The sequence below is a fragment of the Xyrauchen texanus genome, chromosome 50 (assembly GCF_025860055.1).
Source record: "Xyrauchen texanus isolate HMW12.3.18 chromosome 50, RBS_HiC_50CHRs, whole genome shotgun sequence".
In the NCBI taxonomy this organism is placed as follows: domain Eukaryota; kingdom Metazoa; phylum Chordata; class Actinopteri; order Cypriniformes; family Catostomidae; genus Xyrauchen; species Xyrauchen texanus.
The window spans coordinates 17,584,856-17,607,057 of NC_068325.1; positions in this window are offsets into that span (position 1 = coordinate 17,584,856).

Here is a 22,202-nt window from a genome sequence, read left to right on the forward strand (position 1 = left end):
TCTTCTCATTGCAAATGTACAGAGTTGTTATCTGAGTTACCGTAGCCTTTCTGTCAGGTCGAACCAGTCTGGACATTCTCTGTTGCCCTCTGAACATTGAATATATCCCAATTAAATATATTGCTAGACATATGTCATGATTTGCTCTTATTTAGGCGACCAGCTTTCACATTATTGAAACATTCGTCATACTATTAATACAAAAATACTGTAGATGAATAAAATGATTGAAACAGGGATCCAAAGTATCTATACAATATTGTGAAAACGTATCCCTCTATGTTGATATATTATTGTATCACAGTCGGTAGTTGGGACGAATGACTAATGGATGAACCTATGAATGGCTTACTTATAGTTGTCTCTGTATATTTAGCTGGGACAAGAATAATCAAACATTGAAAGAGTTAAACCCTTCAGCTTTAAAAATGCTTTCTGGAAGGCTTAAAAAAAAGTCATGGGACAACAAAGAATACCGTATTTGTGGAATAGCTATGTTTAATGCTATAACCCTCTTACTGAGCTCTAAAAAAACAACTCAAGAATAAGTGGGATAGAAGTGAAGAGCAGTGAACTTCAGAGAGGAGGATGCTGGAAGAAATGATAAAACGATGCAGTTCAGAGACACTGATGAATGGAGCCGTCGCTGCCATCAGATATGTTGCCTAAAAATAACGAGCAAACAAATCAACATGTCGGGACTGGGAAGAGACAGAGAGGGGTAGAAAGTTAGTGAAGAGTATAGAGAGATCAGGATGAAGACAACTTGGTCAGTGCAATTACCAGTTACAGCTGAAGACCCCGGGGTGCCCCTGAATTGTAGGTCCTTATGAAGGGTGTAGTAAATATCAGTCCTCCGATCTACTCCATCTGAGGAGGTCCACTCTGAATCTTGAAGATGTTCTCAACTAGACATTGCTAAACGGCTAAAAGCATTTCAAGCTTCAGATAATAAGTTTAAATCAGGAGAGGATTAGAGCAGTGATTCTCGAGTGGTTATGCTTTGGAACCCAGATTTCAAACCGGACATCAAGTGGCAACCGAACACAGAACCAAATTAGCTAATCATACAAATGTACACAACAATGTCCTTGAAGTCAGACAGTGAGCACATTTACATGCATGATCCTACACAATTATGCTTAATAAGCCGACAATGTGTAAGGTCAAGCGAACACCTTAAACGGTTTAAGCAAAGAACTATTAGCACACGTATATTTTTGCCTATAACCCCTATTTTGCATTGGATGTAAACGTTTTTAATGCCATTCTTATAGGATTATCCAATGTGCTTAAGATGATTTTTGGTAGTTGTGAGCATGTTGATGTGCATGTAAACTCACTAATTGAAATTCATTTATAGGTTTATTCATTGCTAATGGTATTTTGTTGATATATCAATAATTAACTCATCAGACTTGTTTTTATACAGCAGTTTGTCAAGGTTGGTTAAGGTATTTGTAGTAAAACTATATTAACTGCTAAATTTACCATGGTTTTACTGCAGTAACCAACTATTAGCCATTATATCAGGGGCAGTGGTGGCTCAGTGGTTGAGGCTCAGGGTTACTGACCAGAAGGTTGGGGGTTCAAGCCCCAGATTGATTTTTGTTAATGATGAATAAAGCTATTTCAAGGAAATCCAAAATAAAGCCCAAAGTTGAAGAAACAGCTCTTCACCGAAGATTGTTTTGCAATGAAAATGGTGGATTTTGAGCAATGAATCCAATTGGGAATTAGGAATCTACAGGGCAAGATGGCGCTAGTTCATTTCTCTGTTTCACGAGACAAAATTACTCTCTCTCCATCATATTTTGTCGCCTCAAGAGAAGTTCTCTCTTTGTTATTTATTTATTATCTCTAGCGCTTATCATGTGAAATCAACTGTTACTACAAGTTATTCATTCACTATTAGCCTGAGGTTGCACTTGATGGCCATAAAAGCAGAAGATTTTGATCGTACTAATTTGCTTAGCAAGATTGAGTATCAGTGACAATCTTGCTCTCTCAGCAAGGACCTAATAACTCGAAATTGAGTTACGATGTTGTATCAGCTTATTTAGTTCGCCATGGATCAAGGAGAAGAACTCTATGAAAATCATGTGGAACATAATTTTTGTTACGTGAATAACAATTTTATTGACTTAAGGCTTGATGGAGTTGCAGTTGACTTTTGTTTATCCAAAAAATGTTGGTTAATCAACAGTGTGGGACCGTATAACTAGAGGCGACTACTGCTATGCTAATTGGTGTTAACATTTTTAATGCAGTGAGCATTAGCATGTTCACACTCATAAATGGCTCTCAGCATTGAATTTTGAGAGAGAAGTGCAGGTGAGGGAAAAAAGGGGTGATGTTTGGAATAGCATCCTACTCTTACTATTTTGCAGTCTATAGTATGTATACCATGCGCAGTATGCAAAAGATAAATGGATGTCATTTGCAGAATTAAACATGCAATTTGATGAGTTCATGTTTAAAAGTTTATCGTAACATAGTGTGTCCTGTTTCCCATACTATTTTTATAAAATATAGTAGGCAGTATATGGTACAGTATATACTGCACAGTATTGAATAAGCTAGTCAAGTATTCCATTCCATTCACAGCCAGTGAGTTCTCTTGTAGACACAGAAGTGAGTAAGTGGTGATCAGACTTTAATCAGTAAGAAGTGATTGGTTGGGTTGGATGATTGACAGATGCACTCCATTTGAGAGCCTATCTTCCCCTCTCAGTCAATTTTGCAGGGTCACTCCAGGAGCCAAAACCTCTGTGGGTAAATAGCAAACTGACTTCTAATAATGGTTCAGCGACTGAGGGAGAACACAATCTCTCTTGGTATTTACCTCACCAGTAGTTTACTGGATGTATTTTAGGGAGACCTGTGCCAGTACACCCGTCAACAAGTCTGCATACCAATTTGCATACTAACCATGATTTATAGTAATTTAATGATTCATCCTGTCAGGGGGGTAAGAGAGACAGGACAAGATCAGAGGTAACAGTTCAATAGGATTTATTATCACAAAGTTGCTTTTCAAAAACAAAGCAAAGCCAAGGCAAGTTTCTCCCCTGGCACACGGGCAGAGGCCGAGGAATCACTAGAAGGTATCCACACCTTTAGAGACACACAATTTCCAACTAAACAAGAGAACACGATTAACACTTGACAGCAAACATCACGTTGGTCACCTTGAAACAACACACAACAGAATAACAATGATCCAACGTCGGACACACGAGGGGATTTAAATAAGTGGGGAAAAAAACAAGAGCCAGGTGCCACTCACAGCTGAAGGTTGAAGCGTTCCCATGGAAACAATCAGGGTTCCCATGGAAATGCTGATTCAGCATGCCAGTGGCACCTGAAAAACATGAGGGCAAAACGTAAACATGCTTGGACAAAAACAGACAGGGAATGATGATGCCACGGCCCTCGTCAGACAAATACTCAACCTGGCAAGGTGACAGGGCCATGGCATCAACGGAGGGTGCACGGCAGCAACTTGTGCACTGTGATAACCCACCATTGGACCCATGCACCAACACAAAGCATGTACGCAAAACACAAGACAGACCGGGGATGATAATATCATGGTCCTTATAAGACAAAACCCAACTTGACAGGTTGTCAGCACCGTGCCATCACCAGAGAGTGCACGGCAGTAACGTGCACGTCGGTACCAAACAACTGGACCCGTGCGCTCACTCAAAGGAGGTACACAAAACACAGAAGCAGGCCGATACTGTCACGGTCACATCAGGCAGAACCCCAACCTGACAAGGTGACCGGACTGTGACTGTCCCTCCTCAAAGGGACGACTCCTGGCATCCCAACGGGGACATCAAACAATAGAAAAAGACAGACAACAGGAACACTTAACAAAGAACAGGAAACATCAAAGAAAGTGAGGAAACTGAGGGATCCCAGGAAGGGAGCTTGAGGAAAGAGGAGGGGTCTGGCGACCTGGGAGGAGGCCTCAGGGCGGATGCAACACAGGACTGGGTGGTGGCCGCTGGGCAGGAGGGAGCGGCTCAGGGGACGGAGCCATGGGCAGCTCAGGCGTGGACACCGATAGAACACAGGTAAAGACAGGGGAATGACCTTCGTTGTCACAGGCAGTGGCTGGATAACATTCTCAGTGGTTGTGAGCAATGGCAGTGACTGGGGAAAGGCCTCCATGGCCAGGAGAGCTGGCAGCGACTGGGAAATGGCCTCTGTGGCCGGGTGTGCTGGCAGCGACTGGGGAATGGCCTACACAAAGCACGTACATGAAACACAAGACAGACAGTGGATAATTATGTCATGGTCCTCGTCAGACAAAACCCAAACTGACAGGTAGACAGGACCATGACATCACCGGAGAGTGCACGGGTACCCTTCTTCATCGAATACCCTTTTTCACAGAGTAATACATTATATTAACTCTTTCCCCGCCAAACACGGAATTTTCCGGGTTTCCGTGTTTTAGGTGTTATACGGTAAGGAAGACCCCTGCACATGTTTTGAAAGAGTACGCAACTCTTTGATCAAAGAAACAGACTGCGATCGTCTCAAACATGAAGAAGTGGAGTACTGAGAAGCTCAAAATATCAGACATAAACATGCCTTTTTCTCAGCTTTTTGTCTGAAATGTTGTTTTTGACAAAACCGACCTCTGTTCAAGTCGCAATAAAAAAAGAACAAATGAAGATAAAATAAAATCTTTTTTTTGCCTAAAAGCAGAGGCTCAGATCTTTATTGTGATATATAGCATCTTCATATATTCATGGAAGAAAATATTCTGCGGGCCATTAAAGTTTAGCGAAAATCGTCAAAAACCCTGGCGGTGGCTGGCAACTTTTTTTAAAAAACGCTGGCGGGGAAACAGTTAAAGATGTAAAAAAAGTCATGTTTCATGACTGTGAAGTGTGTAATTTCTGTGTGACTAGAGTCACCAAATGATAATAACAAACAGGTTTCCCGCTCTGCCTGTCTGCCATTGGTTGCAAAATAATCTACTGATGGCTTACTTATTGTTGTCTCTTTCATATTAAGTTGTGATATAAGAAAGTATTTTTTCATCCAAAAAATTACACACTTTACCTTTAAGGTAATGAATTTAGCTAAATGCTAATGCGTGTGCATTACCTGTGCGGTATGCAATAGAGACCCAAATAATTATAATTTCATGTTATTTAAAAGTAACATAACTTTCATAATATTTTGATATTACAGAATACTGCATTACAACATACTCAAAAGTATATACTGTATGTTCCCTTCACTAGCGAAGTATGCTACATAATTTCAGTGCATAGTAGAAGTATGAGAGGCAAATTGAGAGCCTAACTTTAGCCAGAATTATGTGCATAGTATTAAAGGCTCAGTTTGAAATTCATTCTCATTAGCTGACACTCATTAAGCATCTTGTTTATCTTGGGCCCTATTTTCACTTGACTATGACTGGAAGTTTTAGTTTCTGTCCCCCGTGTTGGGGTTTCTTGGATTCATTTATTGCTAGGTTTGAGCAACAACGTTTCTCTGTTTGTAATTTGGAGTAGATCCCCGTGAGGGAACGCTTGAAATCTCTCAGGCATTTCTTCCTTGGAAAATATTGGAAATAAACAGACATTTGGAGTCAGTGCATAGTGTCACTGTTTTTTACTCTTGAATAGCAGCTCATCAGGGATGTGCTTGGGTTTGGCTGTTTGAACTTCACAGCTGTTTTTACTTCCTCTGGGGGAGAAGAGCAGAGGAAGTGAGTTGTTTTTAATTTTTTAGACATTGAACATGCATAGGCATAAACAATCGCTCTATTCCAAACCCCTGTGAGCTGCTAACAGAGTAGGCTACCATGGTTTTTTTTAGCTAAAGAAGCACAATTTGTGATACCATTGTTGTCAGATTATATTTCGTTATTTGAACATGCATGTAAACTTTATTAACAGTGTTGAAGACATCTGGTGCTTTAGGATATTGTGGCATTAGCTTAGCAACATGCTAACGTCAAACTATTGAAAGTCGAGTCAAGTCTCCTGTATTGAACACTATTTTCTGTGTCATTTTTGCCGCTGCCTATATAATGCAATCCAAATCAGTCACTCATGAAGTTCCATGACCGTAAAACCAGAAGGTAGCTGCCTATGTAGGCAGTAAGGCAGCTAAATACCTGAGCTAGCTTTGCGAATACACATACAGAATCACGTATACACAGAGAAAGAGATTTTTAAACAAAGAACAAAAAAGAATGCTTTGGGGAAAACTTGAAATTACAAAAACGTATTCCCTTTTAATAGCTTGTGCTGTCCTGGGAAATCAGAATATATATTGACTTTCACAGCTGATTTTGCACAGGAAATGGTTTCGGAAACACAATGCTTTGAATGCATAGTGCTGTAGACAATGTTGTCATTAAAACAGGGAGTGTTTGCAGCAGGTTGTGTTCACTGTGTGGTGTAGAGCGGAATTGTAGGAACTTTCGTTTTTTTAGCAGCTTATAAGAGTGGTGCCGGACTGTAAATGTGCTAAATGCACCGAGGCGGTGTTATGGAGAACAGGCCCTTCGGTACAGTCAAACATTCCCCAGAGAAATGCTAAGATAGAGTGGAGAGAGAGAGAGAGAGAGAGAGGTAGGCTATGTTCAGAATAAAATACTAGCATTCTGCACAGCATATTGTAAATGGCATTATTTATTTAATATGTGAAAATTGGCTATGCTGTGCCATTGACGTCACATTTCCAGATACTATTCCACATATGTAAAGAAGTGAGCGAAAGAAAGCTGTTGTGGTCTCAGTACTGTTTTTGGTTAGGTTTAAGGATTGATTTCAGAGTACATTAATGTAATTCTTAATGTTTACGAAAATTGGTTCTTGCGCTAGCGTAGTGCGTCAGAACTGTAGTTCCAGCTTCAGCCACTGGGAGAAGATAACTGGCTATACGGAGAGCAAACAATACACTGATATAAAAATTTTGTTGCATGTTTAGCTAATTCCATGAGTGGCATCCAATATTGCATTTTTAATCCAGTTTTGTTTAAAACATTTATTGGAAATTATAGTTACATTACATTGTGGCATACTTTATTTACTTTACATACTTAATTCACATACAGTGCACAATATACATACTGCAAACTATTTAATTTCAAAAATAGTTGTAGCGTATAGATGTAGTACTATTTTAAAAGTAGTAGACAGTGTGCCATTCTGAACAACCAATGTTCAGGTTTTTCAGAAGACGTGCACAGCGCATGTTTCCGCTTGACTTGGCTCCCTGCTTTTTTTCTCTCCTCTTAACTGTGGAGATCTCAAGGTCTTTCGTATAACTAGCACTGAACCTTAAACTCGAGCCATACATATTCACCTCTCTCCATGTATTTGTGTGCCGCCTCTGCCCCCCAATGTGCACAGATAATCATATTCTGCTCGATTTTTCATCATCTCCTTGCAGCAAATTGCTTGTCATGGCCTATTTGAGGGTCTCCAGACCTGGTATAGAACAGCTGGGGGTAGGTGTGCGTGTGCACGCACGCATGTGTGTGTGTGTGTGTGTGTGTGGGCGGCCTATGGAGAGTCTTCATACGGATAGCCGCACCAACATAAATGTACATTATACTAGCATTAACTTTCTGTCTGTATTTCTCTCTCTGTAATATTGTTTTGTTGAGCGGCATCTCGGTGACAACTCCCATGCATGTGTAGGTATTCTCCTATAACATTCTCTGAAGAACATGGAGAAATTAATTGCTTCAGAATAAAAAACAACAATATCAACCAATTTCATGCCCATTGGAGGCCACCCTTCAAGCTCTGAGCACCTAATTTTATTGAAAATAATGAAAGAAAACTGATTGTAGAAGTCATGTTTTATAACGAGCCAGCATGCCAATCACCTGGTGTAATTCTCTTTTGCTGTCATGGACGCTTGCATTATTTGTTTTGTAATTTCTTTTTCCCCTGCCTCACTATTTCATTGTTGTTTTACTTGTGGTTGTCTCAGTACCTCAAGGTTTTGGTAGCTTGGAAAAGTTTCAAAGCATTTCAAAGCATTTACCCCACTAACATCTATATGGATCTGTTGGAAATACAGCTGATGTGGTCGTGGCTTTCGTAGAGATTGCACCCTTATACTGTGAACAGGATGCATGGATGTACTATTGCAGGACAAACAGTTTAATTAAACCTTGTCAGGTCATTGATTTCCTCGTGTCAAAAGTCATAGAGATTATAAAAGATTACAGAGATTTAAACACCACACTAATGAAGCTACGGCAATTTTGTGCATAGAGTACTCTGTGGTTACAATATTAAAGTAGAATTGATTTGATTCTTTTTGATACAAAGCATACTGATGCTGATCATGGCAAAATATGGGTATGAAATGGTGATGCCCGGCCGGAGCTGTTGACCATCAATTACTCTCACTTGGTCAAGAGCATGTTTAAGGGATTCGTACCGCGACTGCTCCAGAGGAAAGTCCCCCTCAGGGAATTCCCTGAGAGGAGGGGCGGCCACCTCGCCCCTTCCCTCGTCATTCAGAGCGGCCGAGGACGGCCCCGGCTCTGCCTCCCCTGCCAAAGCATCGCACACCGCACACCTCTTTATGCAGGACCCATCCGCACAAACACCCTCTAAAATATCTTTAAAATTCGGCCAATCGGTACCCAAGATTAGCAGATGGACTTGTGAACATCCCCATGCACACACCTCACCCTCACCAGTTTAGCTACACCCAAAGCCCCGGGTTGAACCAAGCGTTGGTGGATGGTGGTCTGGTTACAGCCGGTATCCAACAATGCTTGGTATGTATCCCCCTGGATCCTTACCGGAACACGGTACGCTCCAGCCCGATCGGGGGCAGCCTGCGGGAAGTCGGAGACCCGCACCACCGTCCCTATTTCCATCAGCGGACACTGATCCCGGAAGTGGTCCGGGTCTCCGCACCTCCAGCAGACCGGCCCAGGCGCCACGGCCGCACCCGTGCTGGCGGGCGCCCCCACCTGAGGAGGACCCTGGGGAGAGAGCAGAACGAGAGGGAAGAGGGGAGGAGAGAAAAACAGGGGAAGACACAGGGGAAGGGGAGAGAGAGAGAGAGGGCTCATCCGCCCTGGGAATCGCCGCCATGTGGTCCTCCGCGAGCCGTACGGCTTCCTCCAGCGACGCCGGGCGGTGGCACTGGACCCACTCCGCCGTTTTCCGGGGCAAGCGCTGGACAAACTGCTCCAGTACCACCTGATCGACCAGCTCCTCGACGTCGCGGTCCTCCGCCAACAGCCACCTCCGACAGGCATCATGGAGCCGCTGGGTGAACGCAAACGGGCGGTCGGATTTATCCAGTTTCAAGGCCCGGAAGAGCTGGCGACTTTCTTCCGGACTCCGACCAACCCGTTGCAGGATGGCTCTCCTCAGGTCGGTATAAGCCAGGAGGCTTGCTGCCGGAAGCTGTTGTGCCGCGAGCTGTGCTTCCCCGGACAAGAGAGGGACGAGGCGGGCTGCCCACTGGTCGCGCGACCAACCCCAAATTTCCGCCGTGCATTCAAAGAGGTCCAGGAATGCCTCTGGATCATCTGCCGGCCCCATCTTCTGTAGCGAGGGTGGGGGCAGTGTGGCGCGGGGGTCCGGGGTCGCGGCTGCGTCTGGAGCAGCCTCCTGGCTGAGGAGGCTCCGGATGGCCAGCTGGTCTTCTGCTTGAGCCCGCATTATTTCAAAGAACCGGCGATCCTGGTCCTGTCGGAGCTCCACCAGAGCCTGTTGGTGTCCCTGATGGAGAGTAGCGAGGGACTGGAGGACTTCCGCCAGCTGGGAGGACTCTATGGGGCGACTCTGCTCCATAACTTGGAAAAAAAGATGTTCCTTCTAATCCCGGGTTTCTGCACCAGTGTGAAGCGGACCAAGGAAGGGACGGAAACCGATGTCAGCTTAAGGGGTAAGCTTTATTATTACAGTTAATTTGCTGTATCACAGACAACTATTCTTTGCTTTGTGTCAGGCTCTCTTCCCATGCTCTGTGGCTGCTGGCTTTTTATCCGCTCTCCTCACGCTACTGCAATTAGAGACAGGTGTTAGACATAATTTAGCTCAGGTGTGAGCGCCCTTACCGCTTTTCTCTCCCGGACGGGCGCTTGACCACGCCCCCGCTGCCACACATACTAAGATCATATTTAAAAAAGTATTCAGAACTATGGTGCACAATTGTTTTTGACATGCTATCATGATCATACTATGTTTTTTTGGACGTGTACCATGATAATACTATTTGTTATGGCCATTTATCATGGTACTACTATGTTTTGTTTTTCATATTGTATCATGATCATCATACTATGACTTATTGACATAATACCATAGTAATACCATAGACAATCCCCCCGGAGCAACCTGGAGTTAAGTGCCTTCCTCAAGGACACAATGGTGGTGACTGTGGGGATTGGACCGGGAACCTTCTGCTTGCAGTTCTGTGCTTTAGCACACTACGCCACCACAACTCCATTATATTAAATATTAACAGTATTTGTTAATTTATAAATATACAATTGCTTATTCTTAGTTCATAATGTGTTAACGATTATTAACATTAATTAACAAAATTAATTAGTATGTTGAACTTACCATGAATCAAGATAATAAATGGTGTAGAAGTTTTGATTATAATTAGTTCATGTAAACTAATGTAGTTAAGAATTTTTAACAATTGCAACCTTGTTTTAAAGTGTTACCCAAGCTACGTCCACATTATACCAGATACATCTGAAAAAGGTGTTTTCGTAATACACTCTGTGCACACTGTCGTTTTCAAGCTTTTTCCAAAAGTTGCGCATCCATACTGAAACATATGAAAACTCTTAAATCCCCTTATTGTTTATGCGAAAAATTGCCTTTCCATGTACAGTCTGAAACGCAGTTGTCCTCATATTCCATCGCCGGACAGCAGTTCCTAGTAAACGTCACATCTCTTTTGAAGGAATGCAATGTGAAGGTTGTACAATATTTATCTCTAACAATGCTATCAAAGTTATGAATTGCATGCCCAACAATGCTGCCAAAACAAGGGCCGACATCTTGATTGTTCTGTTCTGAATGGATCACATGACTGTGTCACATGACAAAAATAAGTAGTCATTTTGTTTTTAGATATCTTCGTTTCCCTGTTCGCATTAAAACGCAAATGAAGACCACTTGGAAGAGTGTTTTATAAAAGCTCAGTTTTCACGGTCAAAAACGCTGTCTCAGTATGAACAGGCCAAAACGTGAATCAATCAAATACTGAATTTTTTTCATCCCTCGTTAAAGCTACTCTACTCTGTTCTTTTTTTGTCTACTCGCTGTAAGAAATGTTTTCTATATCTCAGCTCTGTCCAAGAAAGAAATGCTGTGTGTGCAGTATCAAACTGCTGTTTCATATTAACATGGAGTTGTAAGGAGACCCCTCCTCTCTTTGTGTGTGTACATTGTATCATTGTGTATAGCAAAAGGTCCGATGGGCTCTCCAGGACCAAGGAGTTTTTACCATATAGGTCCGACAGGCTTACAAGGAACTTTTGCCATATGGAATTGTTATGTGATATTGATATGAGGTAATGTATGCTCTTATTGGTTAGAACTGTGAACTCCCCTTCACTATTGCATTATATCTTTGTATGCCACACATAGGAAGAGCTGAGCTGCATATTTTTATTTGCTCCCCAACGTTGGATTCAATGCTTTGTATTGATTAATTCACGACTCAATAAAAGACGGAGAGAAAAAGGCACTGCTGGTTTAGAAGACTTTTATTTCTAACACTCGCACATTGGCGGAAATTACAGGAATGACATGTCCCTATCAACTTTCAGAACTCAACCACCATTTGGGTAATTTTACTATTTAGAAAATACTTTAACTTATAATATGTTTTTATTTTCATTTTAACGATTATTAAAAATTCTTAGCATCATTATTCATGTGTAAATTATTAGTACGTTAAACGGTACATAAAAGGCATTGTCACATGGCACCTGCTACTTTCTCAGTGCTGTTCAGGATGCATCAATCACAGTCCTTTGTGAATACTATATAAGGGCATTTTTGTTTTCCTACTCATCCACACTAAATGTGCGTACACACTGCCAGCAACATCGCGCGTGACAGCAACTCCATCCCATTCATTTTCAATGAGAGCACAGCGACTTCCGGCGACACGAGCTGTCGCAACCGTTGGCGACTAGATGTGGGCGTGTCCAGCGACGCGACAGCCATTAGGAGAGAAGACGGGAGAGCTCACATGATCCTTCTCTCTCTCTCTCTCTCTCTCTCTCTCTCTCAGCTCCTGCAGTAACGGAAAGATGGATGAAAGGCTAATTCTTCCTGTTAGAAATTTCCCAGTGCTCTATGATATGTCTCTTAACACGTACAAGGATAATTTTAAGAAAAATACTACGTGGAAAGGTGTATCTGAGATCGCGGGGATTTTGTGGACCCAGACAGACCAGCCATTTGCATTTTCGCCGCAGATAAACAGCCGCTATGGCAAACAGCATGCCTTGTTTCTCATTCATCGAATGACACCCGTGAATGTTATTTATAAACATTACTAGGCAACCAGTAGTGGGAACACCCAGTAGTGACTTCACCACCAGCCACTGGCGACCTGCAGCGACGCAGCTTTAGCCATATGAAAACTCACAAAATCCCATTACTCTGCATGCAAAAAATCGACGTTCCATATACGATCTGAAACACAATTGTCCTCATGTTCCATCAACGACAGCAATTCCGAGTAAATTTCCCGTCTCCTTTGAAGAAAGAAAAATTGAACAAAATTTGTCTTTAACAACCTAACAAAGTGAATAGCAGGCACTAAAACATGGGCCGACATCTTTTTGGGTTGAATGGATCACATGACTGTGTTTCATGACGACTACGTTGCCATTTTCTTTGTTTTGGTATCTTCGTTTTCCCTGTCCCCACAACAACGCAAATGGAGACCGCTTGGGAGACCGTTTTCAAAAAGCTCAGTTTTCATTATCAAAAACGGCATCTTAGTGTGAACAAAACGACAAAACGTAGAGAAAAGGATGTGTTTTTAAACGAAAACGTATTACTGTGGACAAGGCCTCAGTCCCTTTAGAATGACTATATTTCTGCGTTTTCTATGAAATCTTTATCTTATATGAAAACTTTATAGTGCTTAGATCATGATGAAGATTGTATTAAGAACTTATATTTATTTTGTCTTCTCTTATTAATTTAACCTAAAGTGGGTCATTTCAGCACAACAAGTGTCACCAAACAGAAAAATTATGTTTCCTGACAACTACCCCTATCTGCCGTTGATCGGACAAACGTATAGTCCCGCCCCAAACACATGCTTATTGGTTGGGCCAGTGTTGCTGTGTCAGGCATCTTGGGTTTTTCAAACAGAACAATGTTTGATGCTGCCACAGTGTTTACACTATTCATGGAAATCAACCTGCAAATGGCTTACTTATAGTTGTATGTGCATATTAAGCTAGGATAGGAAAACTGATATTAACATCGAAAAAAATACCCACTTACTGGAATGAAAAAATTTAACTGTGATGTCATCCTTCAGAATGTTGTTTTAAATAAAAGTTCTGGTTTGCTTTCAGTTTGTGCTGTCATTTCTCATGAGCGATTCACCAGTCAGAGAAAGAATGAGGAAGATTACTGCCAAATCACTCCGCAACCTTTACTCTCTGACTGTTCTGCTTTGGTCAGGCTCATCTAACTCAGGGGAGATGGCAAACCATGCTGGCCAATGGAAGTAGAGGGAGGTCAGAAAATACACACAGTCATTTAAATACACACATAAATACACAAACACAGCATACATTTACAAACCAACAAAACACACACAGCACACATTTAAAGTCAACTTGAAATTAAGTTTGACCCTATTTACTCAATTTAATCTTTATTTACATGTAATCACTTTCTCCACCTTTGAAATTAATACATGTTTTGACAGACGTCAGGTATGAGATGCTTTATTATAGGGATATCACATTAACAATGTATATTACATATCAACAGTATATTTAAATTTTATCATCACAATTGTGTATAAATAAATGAATTCATTAATACTTTAATTAAATTAATACATAATATTGTATTATTTTAATAAAATTAAGTGCTTCTATACAGAATCTCACAGCGCAATCAAATGTAAAGTTCTGCATAATAGAGAATGACAGATGTGAGATATTGCTTAAATATAATACAAATACTATTGACTTATTATTATCATTATTAGTATTACAGTGAATATAACTAATATTTCTGTTTGAACTATCTTATTGCTAAAATAGATAAAATAGAAATCATCAGAAATAAAATTGGAATTATGCCATTAACTGTCACAGCACCTCAGAAAACATTGTCTCAAACAGAATTTTCCTCACGATCAACTTCAATCCTTCGGTCATGATGAGCTAACAAAACGTATCAAAAAATCAAACGTTATAACATGTATATTAGATCCAATACCAACTAAGCTCTTAAAAGAGGTATTCTCTTTAATACCTGTAATCTTATAACCTCTTCTTAATATTATTACCTCCACGCTACCCTCAGGACATGTACCAAGAAACTTTAAGATGGCAGTTATCCAACCGCTCATTAAGAAGCCGCAGATTGATCCTGACTAATTGGCTGATTATAGACCAAGTTCAAATCTCCCATTTATGTCGAAAATACTAGAAAAGTTAGTGTCCTTCCAACTGTTCATTTCTACAGAGAAATTGTATACATGAACAATTTCAGACAGGATTTAGGACCCATCACAGTACAGAGACTGCACATATCAGAGTTACAAATGATTTGCTATTATCATCTGATCATGGCCGCATTTCTCTTCTAGCGCTTTTAGATTTTAGTGTTGCCTTCGACACGATAGATAACTATATTCTCAGGAATAGGCTAGAAAATTATGTTAGCAATAGTGGACTTGCATTAGCATGGTTTAGGTCCTATTTATCAGACCGCTACCAATATGTATGTGGGGAATTTTCACATCACACGAAAGTTAAGTATGGAGTGCCACAGGGATTTAGGGTCTCTGCTTTTCTCCTTATATACGCTTCCTCTGGGATATATTATCAGGAACCGTGGAATAAGTTTCCACTGTTATGCCGATGATGCCCAACTTTATATTTGTTCTAAACACAACAACATTTCTAAAAATTAACAGAATATATTAATGAAATCAAAGATTGGATGTCCTTCTACTCAATTCCTACAAAATAGAGGTACTAATTATTGGACCAAAAACCTCTAAAAATAAGCAGCTAAAATATTATTTGACTCTCGATGGATGTACTGTTATGTTGTCTTCTGCACTGAAGAACTTGTTTTAGGTGTTATATTTGATACCAATCTGTCCTTTGAAAATCTAATTTCCAATGTTTGTAGAACAACATACTTTCACCTCAGACATATTGCTAAGTTAAGACACATGCTCTCTGTTGCTGATGCCCAAAACTAATTCATGCGTTCATGACCTCAAAACTAGATTATTGTAATGCATTACTGGGAGGATGTACTGAAAGTTCAATAGATAAACTTAAATTGGTTCAAAATGCAGCTGCAAGAGGTCTGACTAGAACCAAGAGAAATTGTCACATTAGCCCAATTTTATTGTTGTTACATTGGCTACCTTATAAATTTCAAATGTATTTTTTAATTCTGTTAACTTCGTACAAAACTTTAAATGGTCTAGCTCCACAATACTTAAGTGACCTTCTCCCATGCTATATTCCATCACGTTCATTACGATCACAAAGCTCTGTCCTGTTAATTATTCCTAAAATATCAAAATCCACAAAAGGAGGTAGATCCTTTTCCTATTTGACTCCAAAACTATGGAATATTCTCCCTAACACTGTTCGGGTCACAGACACACTCACTCAGTTTAAGTCTAGACTAAAGACTCTATTTAGCCAGGCACACACCTTATTTATCCATCAACTCACAATTAGGCTGCTTTAGTTAGGTCTGCCGGAACCAGAAACATTTCTCAGAAACATTTCTCATAACCTATAACTCTGCAATAAATTGAATGGCATCTATGCTAATATTACTCTATTTGTTTCCCTGATCATATTCAAATTAATATCCCGAGGCTACCACAGGTGGCCAAATCATTCTCTGTTCCTGCTTGGTGTGAGGCTCCACTGCTATGTGTCATTGGGTGATGACTACAAACTACAGCCGGTTCTAGCCAGACATCACTTCAGTCTTTTACAATGGACTTCAGAGGATGAACTGATGCCAACTGCAACTGTAAGACAATGGATACTTAATATGCCTCTGCCTTAACCTTGAACTTAGTATGGACCCCACGAACCTCACCGAAATGACCTGCCGGTTGAACTGCGATGCACCTCATTGATTTCTGCCTGAATCACCTATTGATGGACTACACTCTTGAAATGGAATATATAGACTATCAATGAATTGCCAACAAAACCCTTCATCAGCCAACTAACAAAGGACAATGCATCTATGTGAACTTCTGCAGTTAATCCAGAATGGACTTCAGAGATATTAGTCATTAATTACAGTTCATACAAAATCTTTGCTTAAACACTGGCCCTTAACACTTACTTAGTTTTACTGGCCCCCACAATTAGTCTGGTTTCTCCCAGGGTTATTTTTATCCATTAACCAACATCTTATGGAGTTTTGTGTTCCTTGCCTAATGGTTCTAAATACCATTCTTAATGAACTATTTTATATACACAATTTACAATTACACAATGATGACTCTAAGACTGTATAGATATTACAGTTTAATTTTATGTTAATGCATGATTTTCTGTAAAGCTGCTTTTAAATGATGTGTGTTGTGAAAAGCGCTATACAAATAAAAATGACGTGACTTTTTCCATTTAAAAGTAACTTTTATTTTGGTGGAAGTTTTATTTTGGATTGAAGCCACTTTCCGTTTCTGTGTGGTTTTGACGGTAGCTTCTCACTTCCAGAAAAGCAGGTCGCTATGTGACCCAATGTCATTATTATACCGCAAATGGATGCTATTTCATTAAATAAATATGTAGTTTGTATGTGCCTCGTGCTACAAAGCGCTCTGCTAATTCATCAGAACAACACCAGCTCCACACATTTAGCATTAACATTTGAAGCATGCAGCACATGCAAACTATATATTTAACTAATTACATTGCAGCCTTTGCAGCCAAATAATCAAACTAGCACATAACGTGATTTTAATTTGTGCACTGAGTGTATACGCTATGATATTTGTATGTCAGATGGTATCGTTTTTTTTTTATAATTTGTAGCATTTTCACGAGCATGAGTACAAGTTCATGAGCGTGATACTGGACCAGATTACGATACCAGTATCGGTATCAGAACATCCCTACTATATAACACTCTAAAACTCAAAGTCATAACACCTGTTTTAATTTTACTTGTTGTGATGTGTGCTCCTGACACAAATGAAAAATTTCTGTGCTAAAGCAATGGTCAAATATCGAGTCTTAGACTTTTCTAATTAAAATAAATATGAATTGTTCTGCAAGTGTGCAGTGAATGCATTTTTGGTAAGTCTCTCAAACAACAATTGTTGTGCCATCCACAACTAAAACAGGTAAAACTACCTAACTTTTTAGTTGATGACAGTTTACAAGTGCTGCCAATGTTTTATGAGGGAAGTAGTCCTCTGAAATCGACTGCAAAACCCTTGTTTTGCTCAATTTCCGATGGAAAAAATCAAGTCCAATATTTTCCTCATTGAATATCCTGTTTAAATCAGAAATCCATCACATTACGGAAGTAAAATGGGTTGCGGATGTCATTCCATGCTGACTTTAAACTCTCTGAAGTAAGCACAATCACATACACCATACTTTCACACAGAAAATTTGTACACAGAGGACGTGCACAGAAAAAGTACTGCTGCTTGACTTCATTTATCAGTTCTTTCTGTTTCCATCTCTTTTGCCTCCTTTACCAAAGTCATGGATGCTCAGACAAACTTGTCAGTCAGCAGAGAACGCACCTCGCCTAACCCCAGATACACTCTCCCACGGGAGGGGGTCAGGGAGGGGGGAATCCAGAGTGCTGCTGTAGGATTATTTCCTCTTTCATAAATCCACCAACTACCTCAACTCCGACCTCTTGGCATCTGTAGATACTGCACCAGTACGGCAACACTTCTCACAGTTCTGTCTCGCTAGTGGAAGCTTGCATTTGTTATCTGACAGGTTGCCTCGAAGGGGAGTTTTGCTTTTACCTCAAAGAGAACTAGATGTTGGAGAAAACTTACTGAAACCTGTCAAGAACATGCTCAGGTTATATTTAAACCCCAAATCAAAGTAGAAAATTAAATATTTTGCTCAAAGGAAACCTTAAAGATGTCTTCAACCTGGTCTCATAAATTCACGTTAATATACTTACATTTTTGCTAAGTAATTTTTACGTTGCACGTTGCAGTTTACTGGTAAAACTAACTCTGAAGGCGCTACAACAAAGTGGACTTTTATTTTCAGATTATCAGTTTATAAACAAGGACTTTTCACCCTGTACTTTACACAGTGCTATCTTATGATATCCAAACACTTTTAACTATAGTTCATAACTTGTAAGGTGATACTGTACATTTTAATGTTTCAATACACAACCACTAAATTTACAACTTGATCGAACACGATCAAATTGCACGATACGCAACTGATAGAGCGTTTCAAAAGCGACGTAAAGTGCGAAGTACAAGTCCTGAAGAGGAAGCAAGTCGACATGTATATCGAAAGTGTCATAAAAGAAGCAAAAAAAGACGTGGTTGCTTCAACAACTGCGTTTTTCATGTCACATTTGCTTTTATGACACTATTGGTTAGGTTTAAAGTTTAGGTCGTGTTGATTTAAAACTCAATTTGCACAATTTGTATGGTGGAACTGCTGCATGACGCAACACAATTACAGCCATTCCGAATATATCTGATGTTTAATATACATCATTTAATATACTGGTTTGTGGAGTGGGATTTTGGACCAATGAGATTTCACAGTGGGCAGGGCTACTCAACGTGACGCTGCAGAAATAGAAACCAAGCAATCAAAAAATGTCCTGTTGCACTCCAATTTATATAGAAGAGCTCTTTTTCAAGGTTTTATCAGCTTTCGCTTTTATCGCGTGTTGATTTATTGCACTTTGGATAGGATTATTTTTAAAGGAATTCCAAATTATCAGCAACTTTTTTTTATCTTTCTTTTTTATATAAGAATGTCACATTTAAAATGACTAAAAAAATGTACCAGGCCTTCATCTTTTATGTTTGGCACTTTTCAAATGCCTTTTATCTATATAATTTACTGTTTAAGCCTTCTCCCAGACCCAGATTTTCAATATTAAACTATAAAAATCCATTATAAAAATACTAATTATTAGATTTTAAAACTAAATGAAATAATTCATAAACAATTTCAATATCTATTGTGAAAATGATTTCTGTCAATTAAAAAAAAAAAAAAAAAAACAGTTGTCCCACAGTTGTGACATCATTTCCACCACACCAATTTAGCCTCTATGTTTTTATCAAAACATCATTTTTAATTTTTTTGTAAATAGTCCAGAATAAACTTCCTTAATTAGAAAGTAAAATGTTTGTATGCATAAAGCTAATGAAAATTTGAGTGGAAAATGTGATTCATTGTCATGAAAATAATTCTAAATAGAATCCAAATTCTAAATAGTCCTAAAATGATGAAGTGTAAGAGAGGAAAATAACAAGAGAAAGTGGAAACTGCTAGGGTCATGACCCCAACCACAGAGTGTCAGTTCTTATCGCTACATGAAAATAGCCTGTAGTCTCACAGAGGAGAGTTTCCAGGAACGATTTAGTTTCCAGCTTGATGAATGATGATTACAGGTACGGACCCTAGTCAGTGTGCAACTAATGCACTTGTCTAAGTGGTTATTTTGTAAAAGCCCCCCAGAGTGAAAAGGAAAAGGTGCGGGCTTTGTTTTGGTAAGGTTTATGCAGGTTCCTGTTTTCCTCGGTGAGGACAAAATGAGCCCGTAAATATCATAGACCGAGCAAAGTACACAAACAAACACACACACATTTTGCCAAGACCAAATTAACTTCAATTTAAATTAACCAAATAGACGATGCATGTGACTCACATGCACACCACATGAGACACGAGTAATATATCAAACTCAGAATGCTAATTTTCTTGTATTTTCAAGCATTACCTGATTGGACCAAATTGAGGGACTGTTGGAAAAAAACAAGGATGATTTTTTATAATGCACACTCTTTCAATAAAAGATCATAAAAAAATTAAGGATGGGATTTTAATAATTACTACTTTTAAATTTTCGACGATACTTTTGAGGAAGAATCTCTACTAAACAAAACAAATACTATTTTTGTGACATTTTAATGTTTTGTTCTTTGTTTTTATTGATATAATATTTATTCTAAAAAAGGGAATTGAATGATTTTTTTTATATATATATAATTTTCCATTTTAAGTAAAAAAAAGAAAAACCTTTAACGTTTATTTTCATACTTTTGAGGAAGGTATCATATTTTTGTATTATTATTATTTTTTTATTATATATATTTATTATATATATATATTTATTACAACAAAACTCCTATCTGACATATTAAACATACTTTAAAGTTCACATTGACATCAACACCCTGTTAAAAATTACATAGACAAGTGCAACTCTTATTTATTATTATTATTTTCATTTTTATAAAAAAAAAAAAATATATTTAAAATTATTTTCATACTTTTGAGGAAGGTATCATATTTTTTAATGTGTTATTATTATTATTATTATTATTAATATGGAATATATTACAACAAAAAACCTATCCGAATAAGTATTTTAAAGTTCACATTGCCATAATCAATTAGTAAAAAATTACAAGGAAAACAATGAATAAAAGGGCACATACAGCAACATATGTAATACAACATCATGAAACTAATAGTTAAATATATATACGTTCAGTATATATTTTTATTATTGAATCAGTTTTCAATAAGAACTGGATCTCGATTTCCAACCCTATGAATAAAAACAGAAAGGAAAATAAAAAAAAAAATTACTTTGATGATGAATTAACATGTGATATTCAGTAAAGGAACATTTTGCATTGGTGTTAACTATTACACCATAGAGGACAGCCATAAATCTTGTGGTTGTGTTTGACAATCAGTTGAACCTCCGACAGCATCGCAAGAACAGCCCGATCATGCTCTCTAATACATTAGGAAGATCAGACCCTTCCTATCTGAGCATGCTACACAACTCCTTGTCCAGGCTCTTGTCATATCTAGATTGGACTACTGCAATGCACTTCTAGCACAACTTCATGCATGTAGAGTCATTTACAGGTGCGATTGGTCCTCAACAAGTCCAAGAGAGTGCACATAAGCCTCTGCACTGGTTGCTTGATCAAATTCAAGGCATTGATGCTTGTTTACAGAACAACCACTGGCTCCGTCTATATTCCCTCCAGAAGCTTACAATCAGCGGGTGAGAAAAAAATTCTCAATACATTATTTTACCTCTGTCTGTCACCTTCCTCTCTACTTTTTCTTCTCTGAGCAATTTGCAACTTTGTTTGACAGTACTTCTGGTATTGCTGTCTCCTTAAGACAAATCCTTTCTGTTGTATTCCGCGTACTGTCACTGGATTCGTTTTTAATAAAGAAGGTATATGTGTCTTTGTTACAGAGTATCGTGTGTGAAATATCAGGAGGGTAATTAGCTCATGTTTTTGATTACACTGAAGTGATTTTAATTGATAAAAATTTGTTTGTTTGTTTATTTCGGTAACAAGGTTTTACAGCCTCATTAGAGATGGAGTGTGTGTGTAATACTTGTTCCCACACGCACACACACACACACACACACTGTGTCTATATCCACAGAGAGCCGCAAACATAACATTAATTTCAATTTTTAGGTTCAAAATGAAACACCCGTAGCTTTTTTGTTGAATTGACTTAAAGGGTCAAAAAGTATTAATAGGCCTAGCAAAATATAATGCTGTATATATTTCTTCTGATTATGGGGTGAAATATGACCCGGACATGTTCTTGACAGCTTTTGTGAGATTCACGCATATAGTGTTTTACGTAGTTCCTGAGGGTGAGAATAAACCAGTCCCATGTTGAGTTATTTCACTCACACACACATCCGTTTGGCCCCTGTTGACTGGGATCC